The sequence below is a fragment of the Myotis davidii genome, unplaced genomic scaffold (genome assembly GCF_000327345.1).
Source record: "Myotis davidii unplaced genomic scaffold, ASM32734v1 scaffold323, whole genome shotgun sequence".
Taxonomy (NCBI): Eukaryota; Metazoa; Chordata; class Mammalia; order Chiroptera; family Vespertilionidae; genus Myotis; species Myotis davidii.
In genome coordinates, this window is record NW_006295491.1 from 2,672,545 (window position 1) to 2,687,169 (window position 14,625).

Genomic DNA, 14,625 nt, shown 5'->3' on the forward strand with positions numbered 1-14,625 from the left:
GGTGGTGGTGGCCTTTGGCACTGCTCCTCTGTCTCAGCCTCCTTCCCAGAGCCCAGACCCTGAGTTGGCCTGCCGCCCTTCAGCAGACATTTGGACCCACTGCCACGCTGGCAGCACCACCCCCACTCCTCTTCCCTCCGTCTCCCACTCCCCCTGCATGCTTGGGCAGCGAAGTCAACGCTCTGCTTTCGGGACATGAAATCCAGGAGGAAGAATCAAGTTCTTAGCGAGAGGCCCTCTTGGCATTTTCAGGGTCCTGTGGCTGGTGTGGCTGCAACTTGAGGTGAGCCACAATCTGGGCAGGTTGTGGCTTGCAAAGGCGGATGTGGAAGTTTGTCCGGCCACAGCGGCATCCTGCTGGCGCCTCACCAAATTATCCTTTGGAGGAAGTGGCTTCCTCCCTTCCTTCTCCATGAATGGCATCCAGAGAGAGCCAAAACTATATAACTTAGTTTATACAGTAGATAGTATAGTTTCTAATTCCCGCTTGCAATGTTATGATGCAAGCTTCACGCTTCCTTCTGCTGTCTACCATCACTGATGTGCTTGTTCGCCACAGCAGAAACACTAGGTGCACTTGCTGCCCATGCCATTCAGGACTCACCAGCCTTTCACCTATAACAAGTGCAGACAAGTGACTCCTAAGGAAAAGCTGGGGTAGGACAAGGGAGATAGAAACGGAAATAGGAGCCAGGAAGTTCTGCACAGCAGGTCACCTTGGCCTGCCCTAAGATTGGAATGTGGGAGAATAATTCATTTATTCAACCAATATTTATTTGATGCTTTACACATGCCAGACGTTCTTCTAGAGGTGGGGGACACAGCCGAAGACAAAAACAAAAATCTTAGCCTTCATAGAGTTCACCTTCCAGGTGGGAGAGACATGATAAATACATAAGGAAAATATGTGGGCTGCTGTATGATTATAAATACTGTGGAGAAAAATTAAGCAGGGAGGGGACATGAGGAATCTGGTGGGGATCTCTTTTAAATAAGATGATCAAGGACAGCCTCTGAAGGAGGTAATATTTGAACAGAGGCCTGAAGGAGATCAAGGAGTTAAGATATCCGGGCAGACAACTTTTGAGGCAGAAAGCAAGTACAAAAGCCATAAGCCAAGGTTTTGAAAGTGGAAAAGATGAAGTCAGAGGTAAGGATAACTCAGATCTGGTGAGGATTTTACTTTGAGTTGAGACTCACTGGAGAGTTTGGGGTAAAAAAGTGACTACTTCTGACGCATTATAATAGCATCACTTTGACTGCCGGGTTGAGAATAGACACTAGGGGGTAAGGGCTGAAGCAGAGACCCAGTAAAATGGTATTGAGATAATTCAGGAGCAAGAGGATGGTGACATGGACCAGGGAGATGGGGTGGAGGTGATGAGCCGACAGGGATCCCTCAGAGGGTGGATGTGGAGTATGAAGTGGAAAAAAACAAAGATGAATCTGAGGTTTTTAAAGGGCTGAGCAGCTGGAAAGATGGAATTGTCATAACAAAGATGGAGACTTTATTTTTTTATCAAATATATTTTATTGATTTTTTACAGAGAGGAAGAGAGAGGGATAGAGAAACATCGATGAGAGAGAAACATCGATCAGCTGCCTCCTGCACACCCCCCACCGGGGATGTGCCCGCAACAAAGATACATGCTCTTGACTGGAATCGAACCTGGGACCCTTGAGTCCACAGGCTGACGCTCTATCCACTGAGCCAAACCAGTTAGGGCAAAGATAGAGAAGACTTTAAAAGGAGCAGGATGGAGGTAAAATAAAGAAAGCCAAAGGGCCCTGGCTATTGTGGCTCAGTGGTTGAGCACTGACCCATCAACCATTTGATTCCTGGTCAGGGCACATGCCTGGTTGCAGGCTTGATCCCCAGAGGGGAGGTGGAGTGCAGGAGGCAGCCGATTGATGATTCTCATCATTGATGTTTCTATCTCTCCCTCCCTCCCCCTTCCTGTCTTTGAAATCAATTTAAAAAACAACATATAAAAATATTTTAAAAATAAAAAAGAAAGCCAAAGGGAAGACAGGAAAGAAAGGACACATCATTTGAATGATCTTCAATGTCCTCAGCTTACAAAACGAAGAAAACAATACATACTTCATTAAGGTTCTTTTAAGGATAATATGAATTAATATAGTAGTGTCTAGCTCAGGCCCTGAAGTACTAAAGAATGTTAGTTCCCTCTCTACAAATAGAGATGTATGAAATTCTTTCATACATATCCATTATGCCCTCTGGGAGTGAAACAGTCATTCACTTCAAGGAAATAAGTCTTACTAAAAGTAAGTAAGAGGGAAAACAGAAAAGAAAGAACATGAAAAGAAAACAAATAAAGTCCAACAAAGGTGCCTGATGAAATCTATCTGTGACAGTATCTTCTCTCAAGTTCTGCTTCCTCAAGAAGACAACTAAAGTATCAGAGTTTGCTAGTTTTAAAAAGGATTTTGAAATATGAAGTTTGTAATAAAGCAGAATAATCCACAACATATATAGTAAGCAAAGAATTTTGGTAAGGAATTCTAAAGAAAGACATATAGAAAAATAGTCAAAGGAGATGAACAGAGAATTCTGCAAAAATATAAATGGACAATATACTTACATTAAAAGTCCAACCATACTAATTAAACCTAGAATGGCAAGGCATTTTTGGTTATAAATTTGGCAAGGATTAGAAAAAATAATTATGCCTTTTGTTGTATGTTGGACAATATCATAATAAATGGTATTATTTAATAATAAAAATTATTGTTAAAATAATTTTCAGCAATTTTATATAAATCTTTAAAACGTACATACTTTGAAATCAGAAATTATACTTCTAGGAATTTAATATTCAAATATTTGCTAAAAATTTATATATAAGAATGTCCACTAGTGTCATTTAAATGTAGTGAAGTTGGAAATAACCTACATATCCAACAAGACAGAATTATGGTAAGCACTGTATGTTGTGGGATAGCCATGTTATAATATGATAGACAGATATTTTTTAAAATATATTGTTGCATACCAATTAAGTGGAAACATATTCACAATATATTACTGTATAAAATAAGCCTACTACAAAATAGTATGTAAAGTAAGATTCTCCTTAAAAGTGTTAATAATTATTATCTCCACACTAAGATGAGTTTATTTGCATTCTATTCTTTGTACTTTTCTCCATTTCCAAGTTTTCAGCCATAAGCAAGTATCATATTCTCTTAGGAGTGGAATTTCTGGATGAAAGGCTGTATATATGAGTTGATCCTGCCAAACAGTTTTCCAAAGTAGTGATACCAATTTATATTCCCCCAAGCAATATATGAGTTCTAGTTTGGAGCAATGCATTTGTAGCAGCAGGCATCCAGTGAATAGTCATTGATTTGAACACTACTGCTTTAGAAGTTATAATTAATGAAGCAGAAGTTAGAAATAGGTACCTTGGTTGTGAATGCATCTCTCTATATATAAAAGCCTAAGTGACTGGCTGACCAGCCAAACGGCCGGTAGCTATGATGCGCACTGACCACCAGGGGGAAGACCCTCAATGCAGAAGTGGAAACCACAGGCATGGAAACATGGAATAGACTGCTGAATCTCAGAGGGAAGAGGGGAGCAGGGAGGGCAGGAAGATATTAACTAAAGATTTTATATGCGTACTAGAGGCTCAGTGCACAGATTCATGCACTTGTGGGGTCCCTCAGCCTGGCCTGCAAGGATTGGGCCAAAACTGGCTCTGACATCCCCCAAGGGGTCCCAGATTGCAAGAGGGTGCAGGCCAGGCCGAGGGACCCCACCGGTGCATGAATCTGTGCACCAGGCCTCTAGTATGTTAATAAAATATCAACCTTTCTAAATGATACTTTAAATAAATTTATCTCATTTTATTTATTTTTACCATTTTTAGCTGTGTTATATGCAAAATGTCAAAGCACTGAAATGAGATGTCTTTAATGCAGAAGTCAGAAAAAGACTCCCTCCTCTTTACCTCCTTTATTCCCACTTGTAGTCAGATTAAATCTAAATTTAAATTATCTTCTAAAGTTGCTTCTCTTAAAAAGAGCTCAGAAATGAACAGTGTATATCCTCTTAGAATATTAATCATCTTATCAAGAAATTCTTCTTTCTAACAAATAAATTAATAAAAACCCATTGCTTTTGAATGGTCCCATCTCATACGAAAATTATCAAGTAGTCAGAATCTACTCCACTGATGATATAAGGATTATTTATTATTAAACTCTTCTCAAATCCATCTATCTTCTCCTTTAAAGTGAATCACTACAGCCTGTTCAGAGACAGTCCCTAGAGAAGACGCAGCTGACAGACGTCTATTCAAATCCCAGCTCTACCCCTTTCCAGCTTTGTAATCTGGATCAAGTAACTAACTTTACTTCTAGTTGTGCCTCAGTTCTCTCTCTAAAAAGAAATAATCATAGTATCTACATCATCAATTTATAATGAGGATTATGTATCTCTATATCTACATATATTTTTGAGCACAAACAAGGGCAAATAATAAGCACTCGGTAAATTTAGTTTTTAAGGCAATTTTTAGGAAGTTATCATAAGGAAAATTTTTAAACATGCAGATTTATATACAAGTATTGTCCTATAAGCCATATTTTATAATACCAAAACTTTGGAAACAATTTAACTGTCAAGGAATAAACTAAAATAAAGTATGTTCTACCCAAACATAGCCTACCCATTAATATGATCTCAGTTTTATTTTAAAAAATATATAAAAATAAGCCAAAGCAACCTTGAAAAAAACAAAGTTGGAGGTATCATGCTCCCTGATTTTTTTTATACTAGGAAGTTAGAGCAATCAAAACAGTGTGGTAGTAGCACAAAAACAGACACTTAAATTAATGGAACAGAATAGAGAGCCCAGAAATAAATCCATGCTTATATGGTCAATTAATCTACAACAAAAGAGGCAAAGAATTTATAATGAGGAAAAGCAGTTTCTTCAATAAATGGTGTTGGAAAAACTAGACAGCTACATGGAATAAAAAGAAATTGGACCACTTCCTTACATCATATACAAAATAAACCCAAAATAGATTAAAGATTTGAATCATAAAACTCCTAGGAGAAAACATAAGCAGTAAACTGTTTTTTTTTATAAACTAAGCTATGTATTTTCGGATATGTCTTCCCAAGCAAGGGCAACAAAAGCAAAATTAAACAATGAAATTACACCAAACTAAAAAGCATTTGCACAGCAAAGGAAGCCATCAACAAAACGAAAAGGCAACCCCGTGAATGGGAAAAAAATATTCACAAATGATAGATCCAGTAAGGAATTAATATCCAAAAAATATAATGAAGTCTTACAGCTCAACATAAAAAAATCTGATTTAAAAATGGGTGGGGAACCAGAATGGACACTTCTCCAAAGAGGACATACAGATGGCCAAGAGACATTTGCAAGGATGTTCAACATCACTAATCCTCAGGGAAATGCAAATCAACATCACAATGAGATATCATCTCACACCTGTCAGATTAGCTATTATCAAAAAGACAATAACAAATAACAAATATTGGTGAAAATGTGAAGAAAAGGAAACCCTCTCGCACTGCTGGTGGGATTGCAAATCGGTGCAGCCACTATGAAAAACAGTATGAAGGTTCTGTTTATCGAATAACTAAAGATAGAACTACTATATGACCCAGCAATTACATTCCTGGGTATCTATCTGAAAAAACAAAAACAAAACCACTAATTTGAAAAGATAAATGCACGCCTATGTTCACTGCAGCATTATTTACAATAGCCAAGATATGGAAACAGTCTAAATGTCCATCAATGGATGAAGGGGTAAATAAAGTGTGGTATAAATACACAAGGAAATATTATTGAGCCTAAAAAAAAGAAATCTGCCATTTGTGATGACATGGATGGACCCTAAGGGCATTATACTAAGTGGAATAAGTCAGAGAGAGACAAATATCATATAATCTCACTTATATATGGAATCTAGTGAGCAAACCCGGGCTTATAGATACAGAGAAAAGATTGGTGTTTGCCAGAAGCAGGGGTGTGGGGTGGACAAAATAGGTAAAGGGGGTCAAAACTTCCAGTCATAAAATAAATGTCACAGGGGTATAATGTACAGCACGGTGGCTATTGTTACTGCATATTTGAAAGTTGCTGAAAGTAGATCTTAAAAGTCCTCATCACAAGAAAAAAACCTGTAATTATGTATGATGACAGATGTTAGCTAGACTTATTGTGGGATCGTTTCACAATATATACAAATATCGAATCATTATGCTGTACATTTGAAACTAATATAATGTTAAAAATAAATTATACCTCAATTAAAAATTTTATAATGGTATTTGACCAAAACCTGGATGGAATTGTAGATTTTTATTAGGTCAAGGTTGGTAAAGAAAATATTTCCTATGAAAAAGGAATTCCAATACTAGCACAATGACATGCAGCTAGAAAGCTATATTGGAGGATGGGAGCTAGTCCAGCTGGACCAAAAATGAGTAAAAAAACAAACAAACAAGCAGCTTTGCAAAAGTTAAAATAAATTCAGAATATTCAGCTACATATGTGATATTATCTGTGTCCTGTGCTGCATTATGTAAATCCCTAACCTGATGAGATCGGTTTTTACATGGGATTTGTGAAGCATCTCATCGTTTTATGGTCACAGGTCTCACACGACAGCCACAAACACCTGTCTCCTTCTCATTGAAGGAAGATGATTCCTGGGTCCATGAATTTTTTTTAAAGGTTCCCTCCTCTTAGCCCAGAGGTTCTCAACCTTGGCTGCACATTAGAATCACCTGGGAATACCAGGTGATTCTAATGTGCAGCCAAGGTTGAGAACCACTGTCTTAGCCCCTTGTGATATGAATTAGACCAGTTTTTTTGTTTTGTTTTTGTTTTTGTTTTGCTTAACATATGCTTTAAGTTTTCTTGACAACTGAAAGTATTTGGTTTTGGTTTTTCCCTCCTCTCTTTACAGGAGTCACCCACTCTAATGGCCGGTGATAAACTTTTTCTTAAAAACACAGGTGAAAACTGTAGCATTTTCTAAGACTTGGTCGGCAAACTGCGGCTTGTTTCAATAGCACTGTACATGTGCACTTGCACGTGGTATTTTGTGGAAGAGCCACACTCAAGGGGCCAAAGAGCCACATGTGGCTCGCGAGCCGCAGTTTGCCGACCACTGAAGAATATAAGTCACCTATCCCTTTTGTTCTTTACTGTTTTGTCTACTGTTTTAGTCTTAAGAATGCTTGCCTTTATCTTTCAGATTTCTCACAAATTATATTCTCTTCATGCCTTATCACATATATTTTATGCTGGGTGCTTTATCCTCCATCCTAGGCTACAACGTGACACACTAAACTCTTAGATATTCAGGAAACCTACATTCAGTTTCAAGAGCTTTCTCTGAGTAGACAGTGAGAGATTATAATTAAACTGCTACGTGGGGTTTTAGAAAAGATAAATTCAACAGAAAATTATAGCCACAGTGAACTCTTGGTTATTCCCAGGATAAAACTTCATGAATAATTGAAATGCACAGGTTAGCCTAATAAAATCTGCTTCCCTCTATATTAGTTCTTTCAGGCTGCTACAACAAAACACCCCAGACTAGGTGACTTATAAACAACAGAAATCTCTTTCTCACTGTTGTGGAGGTTGGAAGTTCAAAATCCCGGGGCCAGCATGATACGGCGACGGCCTCCTTCTAGGTCACAGTCTTCTCGTGGTATCTTCAGACGGAAAGGGCAAGGGAGAGCTCACAGGCCTCTTTTATAAAGACACTAATGCCTTTCTCAAGGACTCCACCCTCGTGACCTAATCACCTCTTAAAGGCCCCAGCTGCTAACACCACCTTGGGGGTTAAGTTTCAACAGATGCATTTTTGAGGGGCACATTTAGACTACAGCACCCTCTTTGCCAGTAGCCATTATTTCCTATCTTAATTCCCATTTAATTCACAACTCTGATCATCCAAAATTTGGAAAGGTAGCAGGACTATGAAATTCACTGTTGTAGTTAGTAAAGGGATTATTATTCATAAATGAAATGTATCTAAATGAAGGATTATAGGAACTCACAGTAGAACACAGCCACATATCCAAATACAGTCTGTGAATCCTCAAAGTTATTCAGTAGGGCTTTTTATTCAGTTAAAAGATTAAAAAAAACAACAACAAATAACAGATTGAAATCATGTTCAAAGGAAAGCATAAAAAACAAACAACAAAAAAACCAGTCCTTCCAACCAATACAAAAAGCGGTTTGAAAAATGTGCTAAAAACTCAAGAATAAGGACCAATAAGAGACACCTGTGCCCAGTGGGGCTCAGCATTAAAGAAGATAAAACAGTGGTTCACAAAGTGTGCATTGGCATCGAGGGTGAACTTACTAGAAATGAAGATGCTTTGGCCCTGCCCTCAACGTACCAACCGTGGGCTTCAGGCCCAGTGACATGGTTTAACAAGCCTGCCAGGTGACTCTGATGCATTATCAAGTTTGAGAACCGTTGGTGTAAAACACAGGGAAAATATTTAAAGGGCAGCTCTGCACCAGACCTCAGTTACACTCCTCTGCTTCTAAATAGCCAGAGGATTTGGCCACCTGCACCTTATCTATGATTTTGCCAAATGAAAACTATAAGATCTAGCATTTAAAAAGCACGTACAATGTCCTATTATCAAAATAATTCCTACTCTAAGCCTATGAGATTGCTGCTCTCTGCCTCAGTCATCAGGGCGTGGCTCTGTGACATAAAACACACAGCTCTTTAGATTCCTCCCTTTATCCTCTTCTCCTTACCCCTTTCCAGGCTTCTCAGTATCCACAGGTTTTGATAATAAATTTCAGTTTCTAGTTGCTTCCCAGAATTTGTGAAAATATAATTGAGGAATACTGAAATTTCAAAAGTAGGTAGATTTAGAAAAAAAACATAAGCTCTCTTTAGCCTGGATATGCAGTTTGCAATACAGAAAAGCTATTTTTATTCTTGGCTGGCTTACAGTTCTTTAGCACGTTTCATTTACAGGCATTTTTCCTTTTGAGTGTGTTTCATGGAGTCAGAGTGCGATGCCATTGAGATAAAGTAATTGCCATTACTTATCAAAGAGGCATATGATACAGTTATAAAAATACTAGCATAGGTAGTTTATCATTTAAGAACTCTTTTAAAATATATAAATCACTAGAGGTCTGGTGCACAAAATTCATGCACGGGTAGGGTCCCTAGGCCTGGCCAGCGATCAGGGCCTACCTGGGCCTTCCTTCCCCAGCTGCCGGCTGCCAGCCAGGGCCTTCCTTCGTTCTGCGCTGCCCCCTGGTGGTCAGCGCATGTCATCTTGAGCAATCAAACTCCCAGTCTCCCGGGCGAACTCCCAAGGGGACACTTTGCATATTAGCCTTTTATATATATAGATTGCCCCAGCTGGGTGGCTTGGATGGTTGGAGCATCCTTCCATACACCAAAAAGGATGTGGTTTTGATTCCAGATAGGGATGTGTATGGGAGGCAATGGATCAATGTTTCTCTCTCTTTCTTTCTCTCTTCCTCTCTCTCTATCTCTTTCTTCCTCTTTCTCTAAAATCTATTTTTTAAAATATATCCTCAGATGAGGATTTAAAAAATTTATAATTTTTTAAAATGTATAAATCATTGAAGTTGGAATCGCTCTAATATCACTACATAACTTGGCCTGGCAGATGTTAACTGTCAGTAAATAGATACTCCTGACTTACAGTAGGGTTATATCCCAATAAACCCATTGTAAGTTCAAAGTATCCTAAGTCGAAATGTATTTACTATACCTAACCTATTGCACATCATAGACTGAACATTATAGCTTAGCCTAGCCTCCCTTAATCATGCTCAGAACACTTCCATTAGTCTACATGAGGTAAAATCATCCCCCTGACTCTGACTGCCACCGTGGGAGAGTATCATAGCCCGGGGAAAGATCAAAGTTCAAAATTCAAAGAAAGGTTTCTATTGGATGCACATCATTTTCACACCACCATAAAGTTGAAAAATCTTAAGTGGAACCATCCTTACTCAGCAACTATCTGCATTGAAAAGGCGATATATTAAATTAGAAACATATTGGAATGCATGCATTTTTCCCCTTGTCTTAAATCTACAAGCTGTTTTTTACTACAATGAGTAAAGCAAATGAACAGTGATCATCACACCGTGAACTGTTGCTTAATTTTATAATGGTGGAAATCTTTCTAGCAAAGTGACCTCATCTTTGGTTGCATATTAAAATCACCCAGGGATTTTTTTAAAGTACCAATGAATGCCCAGGCCACATACCAGACCAATTACATGAAAATGTCTGGGGGGTGTACACCAAATATTAAGGTTTCTTTAAGCTTCTCTAGGTAATTCCAGGGCAATCCAGATTGAGTAGGCCCTTTTACAGAAAGGATTATATTTAGGTGGTTAAACTAGACATCGAATCTGAGGACATGAATGAGGCACTGCTTATGATTATTATCAGTTTACTGAATCATTAGCTTACAACCATTTCATGTCACTCCATTTATTCACAAATCTTTAGTAGTTATGCAAAAACTAACTCAAAATGGATCCAAGAGCTAAACATAGGAACTAAGTATAAAACTCTGAAAAGAAAACATATGGGGAAAGTTTCATAACATTGGATTTGGCAGATAGCTGGGATATGACAACAAAAGCACAGGCAACAAAAATGAAAATAAATTGGGCTACATCAAAATTAAAAATTTCTGTGCATTAAAGGCCACAATCGATAAGGTGAAGTGCAACCTATGGATTGGGAAAAAATAGTGGAAATCACATATCTGATAAGGGATGAATATCCAGAATATAAAAAGAACTCCTACAACTCAACAAGAAAAAAAAACAATCCAAGTTAAAAATGGACAAAGGACTTGAGACAGTTCTCTGAAAAAGATATTCAAGTGGAAACAAGCATATGAAAAAAATGCTCACCATCACTAATCATTAGGAAATGCAAATCAAAACCACAATGAGATACCACCTTCCACTCATTAGGATAGCTGTCATAAAAGAAAAACAGAGAATAACAAGTACAGGCATACATTGTTTTATTTCACTGCATTGCACTTCACAGGTGTTGCATTTTTTACAAGTTGAAGGTAGGACTCTCTACCAGGAAAAAGATCAGGACTTGCTTTATTGCAATGCTCACTTGGTTGTGATTGTCTGGAATGGAACCTGCGCTATCTCCCAGGTATGCCTGTCTTGGCAAAGATGTGGACAAATTAGAACCCTTGTGTACTGCTGGTAGGAAGCTAAAATGGTGCAGCTGCTATGGAAAACAGTATGGTGGTTCCTCACAAAACTAAAAATAGAATTACCACATGATCCGGCAATTCCACTTCTGAGTATATACCCAAAAGAACCGAAAGCAGTATCTCAAAAAGATATTTGAATACCTGGGGTCATAGCAGCATTACTCACCACAGCCAAAAGGGGGAAGCAACCCGTATGATAAAGGGGAACATGGGCCCCTTCTCATGCTCCAACTCCTCCTCCTCTCCTGTGGGAAGACAATAAAGGCCATCAGTAAGCAGACTGTGAGATCTTGGGAGCCTAGCCAGCTCCTCAGTCAAGTAAACAGCTAGTGGTTGTGATCTTATACATGCCTGTCCCCCTCCCCCTGCATGCCCTGTTTTCTCTACTCTATAAAACCTTGTGCTGGGAAAGTCTGGGTGGCAGGGAAACAATAGCACTGGCTGGCCACCCTGAGTGTGGCCTGTCTGCGGGCTGGATGGGACTTAGAGGTTCAACTTGACCGGTGTCAGCCGGTGTGGCGGTGAACTTCACCTGTCACCCACCAGCAGTGCGCATGTAAGTCCCAATGAACCAGTTTTTCACAGCCAGACCTCCGGGCTATTTCTTTGGGAATCCAAGAACAATACACTGAGGTTTTCTGGAACCTCAGCACATTGCATAACAAACCCAAATGTTCGTCAACTGATGAATGGATGAACAAACTGTGGGAAAGGTACACTTTATGTTCTGAGCATATGGCAAACTGAAAAAGAGTTATTGCTATAACTATATTAGTATTGTCATTAATAGTACCTAGTAATTATTGCAGTGATGGCGAACCTTTTGAGCTCGGCGTGTCAGCATTTTGAAAAACCCTAACTTAACTCTGGTGCCGTGTCACATATAGAAATTTTTTGATATTTGCAACCATAGTAAAACAAAGATTTATATTTTTGATATTTATTTTATATATTTAAATGCCATTTAACAAAGAAAAATCAACCAAAAAAATGAGCTCGCGTGTCACCTCTGACACGTGTGTCATAGGTTCGCCATCACTGGCTTAGACTTTGATCTTTATTCTGTGTAGATTTGTCTCATAGGACTATACAAAGCCTTTCAAGAACTGGACCCTCAGATTCTCACCTTGGAACACAATTTACGTCTACATCACGCTTACCCTTAGTTTTTAGCCTAGGTAGGGGAACACGTGTCATAGGTTCGCCATCACTCAATTATTGAGTTATCACCATGTACTCAGGACAATGGTATGCAGATGTGGTGGCATCAGATGTTCCTCTCAAATCTCCAGCCATGTTAATCTGCGCCTCGGATCCTGGGCTCTGAAACTATGTCCTATTTGAGCCACACTTCCCATGAGCTGCTCAGAGCCAGTGCCTGAGCATGGCAGAGATACCAAAGCGGGCTCAGTCCTAGAGACAGCTGACTCCTTAGACAGGCAACTAACCGGCTAGAGTTCCCCCGAACAGCCTTGCCAAACCTGGATGTAGCCTGCCCAGTGGTCTAGGATGCTCCTATCCAGCCTGCCTCCTTCTCTGCCTCACTCACAGGCTGACTCGCATTGTAGTCTGAAAGCTCTGCCCACCCTTCTATCATCAGTCATGGGGGGAATATGTAAAAAATAATCCTTGCATCTTTAATCCTGCCTCTCACAGGACCTGGTCTAACAGGTAAACCTATTATTTCAGTCAATGCTTGTAAAAATAATTGTTCTGTGGTCATCTCCACTTTATAATTACGAAAACTGAGGCTGACAGGCATCATAAACTCATCGGTGGTGGAATCAGGATTTGAACCCTAGTCTTTCTGACCTTAAAACCAACACTTTCAATCAGAGCATGAGTAACACAAATTATAATGTGGATGGTTCCTTACTAAGTATTTGTGGGCATTTTATTTAGAAAAAAAATGTTCTAAATATGAGAAAATAGTATAATAAATATCCACATACCTATTACTCACGATTAATAAAAGTGATTGGGTTGCCACATGAGCTCCTGAATTTTTAAAATATTTAAATAATACAACACTATAGTCAAACATTACAGATAGAATACCCAGGCCCATTGCCTTTCTGTTCTCCTCATAGGCAATCATTTTCATGATTTTGCTGTGTGCTCTTCCATTCCATATTTTATATAATTTAATAAATACATTTGTATCCATAAAAATATATTGTTCTGTGTGTTTCTAAATTACATTAATGGATGCATACTATCGTATGTTGTTTTTTGCAGCCTGTTTTTTCTTCTCTTTTTATATTATTAATTTTTATTATGCTATCCTTTTTTTGAAAATGCCTTTATTGTTGAAAGTATTACAGATGTCCCATTCAGTCTGCCTTCCCATGAGCAATATACTAGGGTTCCCTTTTTTTTTGAAAATGCCTTTATTGTTTAAAGTATTACAGATGTCCCATTCCCCCCCTCCCCACATAGACCTCCTCCACCCCGCTCCCGCTCCCACCCCCAGACTTTACTGCACTACTGTCTGTGTCCAGGGGTTATGCGTATATGCTTATAAGTTCTTTGGTTAATCTCTTCCTGACACCCCACCTTGGAAATAACATCAGTCTGTGTTGTATGCTTCAGTGTCTCTGGACTGTCAGTTTATTTTGTTCATCAGATTCCACATGCAAGTGAGATCATGTGATACTTGTCTTTCTCTGACTGGCTTATTTCACTTAGCATAATACTCTCCAGGTCCCTCCCTGCTGTCTTAAAGGGTAAGAGATCCTTTTTCTAAAAGCTGCATAGTATACCATGGTGTAAGTGTATCACAGCTTTTTATCCACTCATCTACTGATGGGCACTCAGGTGTTTCCAGATCTTAACTATTGTAAATCATGCTGCTATGAACAGAGGGGCGTATATAATCTTTCTGAATGGTGTTTCAGGCTTCTTAGGATATATTCCTAGAAGTGGGATCACTGGGTCAAATGGCAGATCCATATTTAAATTTTTGAGGAAACTCCATACTGGTTTCCATAGTGGTTGTATGTCTTCATTCCCACCAGCAGTGTACTAGGGTTCCTTTTTCTCCACATCCTTGCCAGCACTTGTTGTTTGTTGATTTATTGGTAATAGCCATCCTGGGTGGTGTGAGGTGATGCTTCACTGTTGTTTTAATTTGCATCTCTCTGATAAATTAATGGCATTGAGCATTTTTTCATATGTCTATTGGCCATTTGTATGTGCTCTTTGGAGAAGTGTCTATTCAGGTCCTCTGCCCATTTTATAAAAATGTATTTTTATTGATTTCAGTGAGGAAAAGAGAGGGAGAAAGAAATAGAAACATCAATGATGAGACAAAATCATCGATC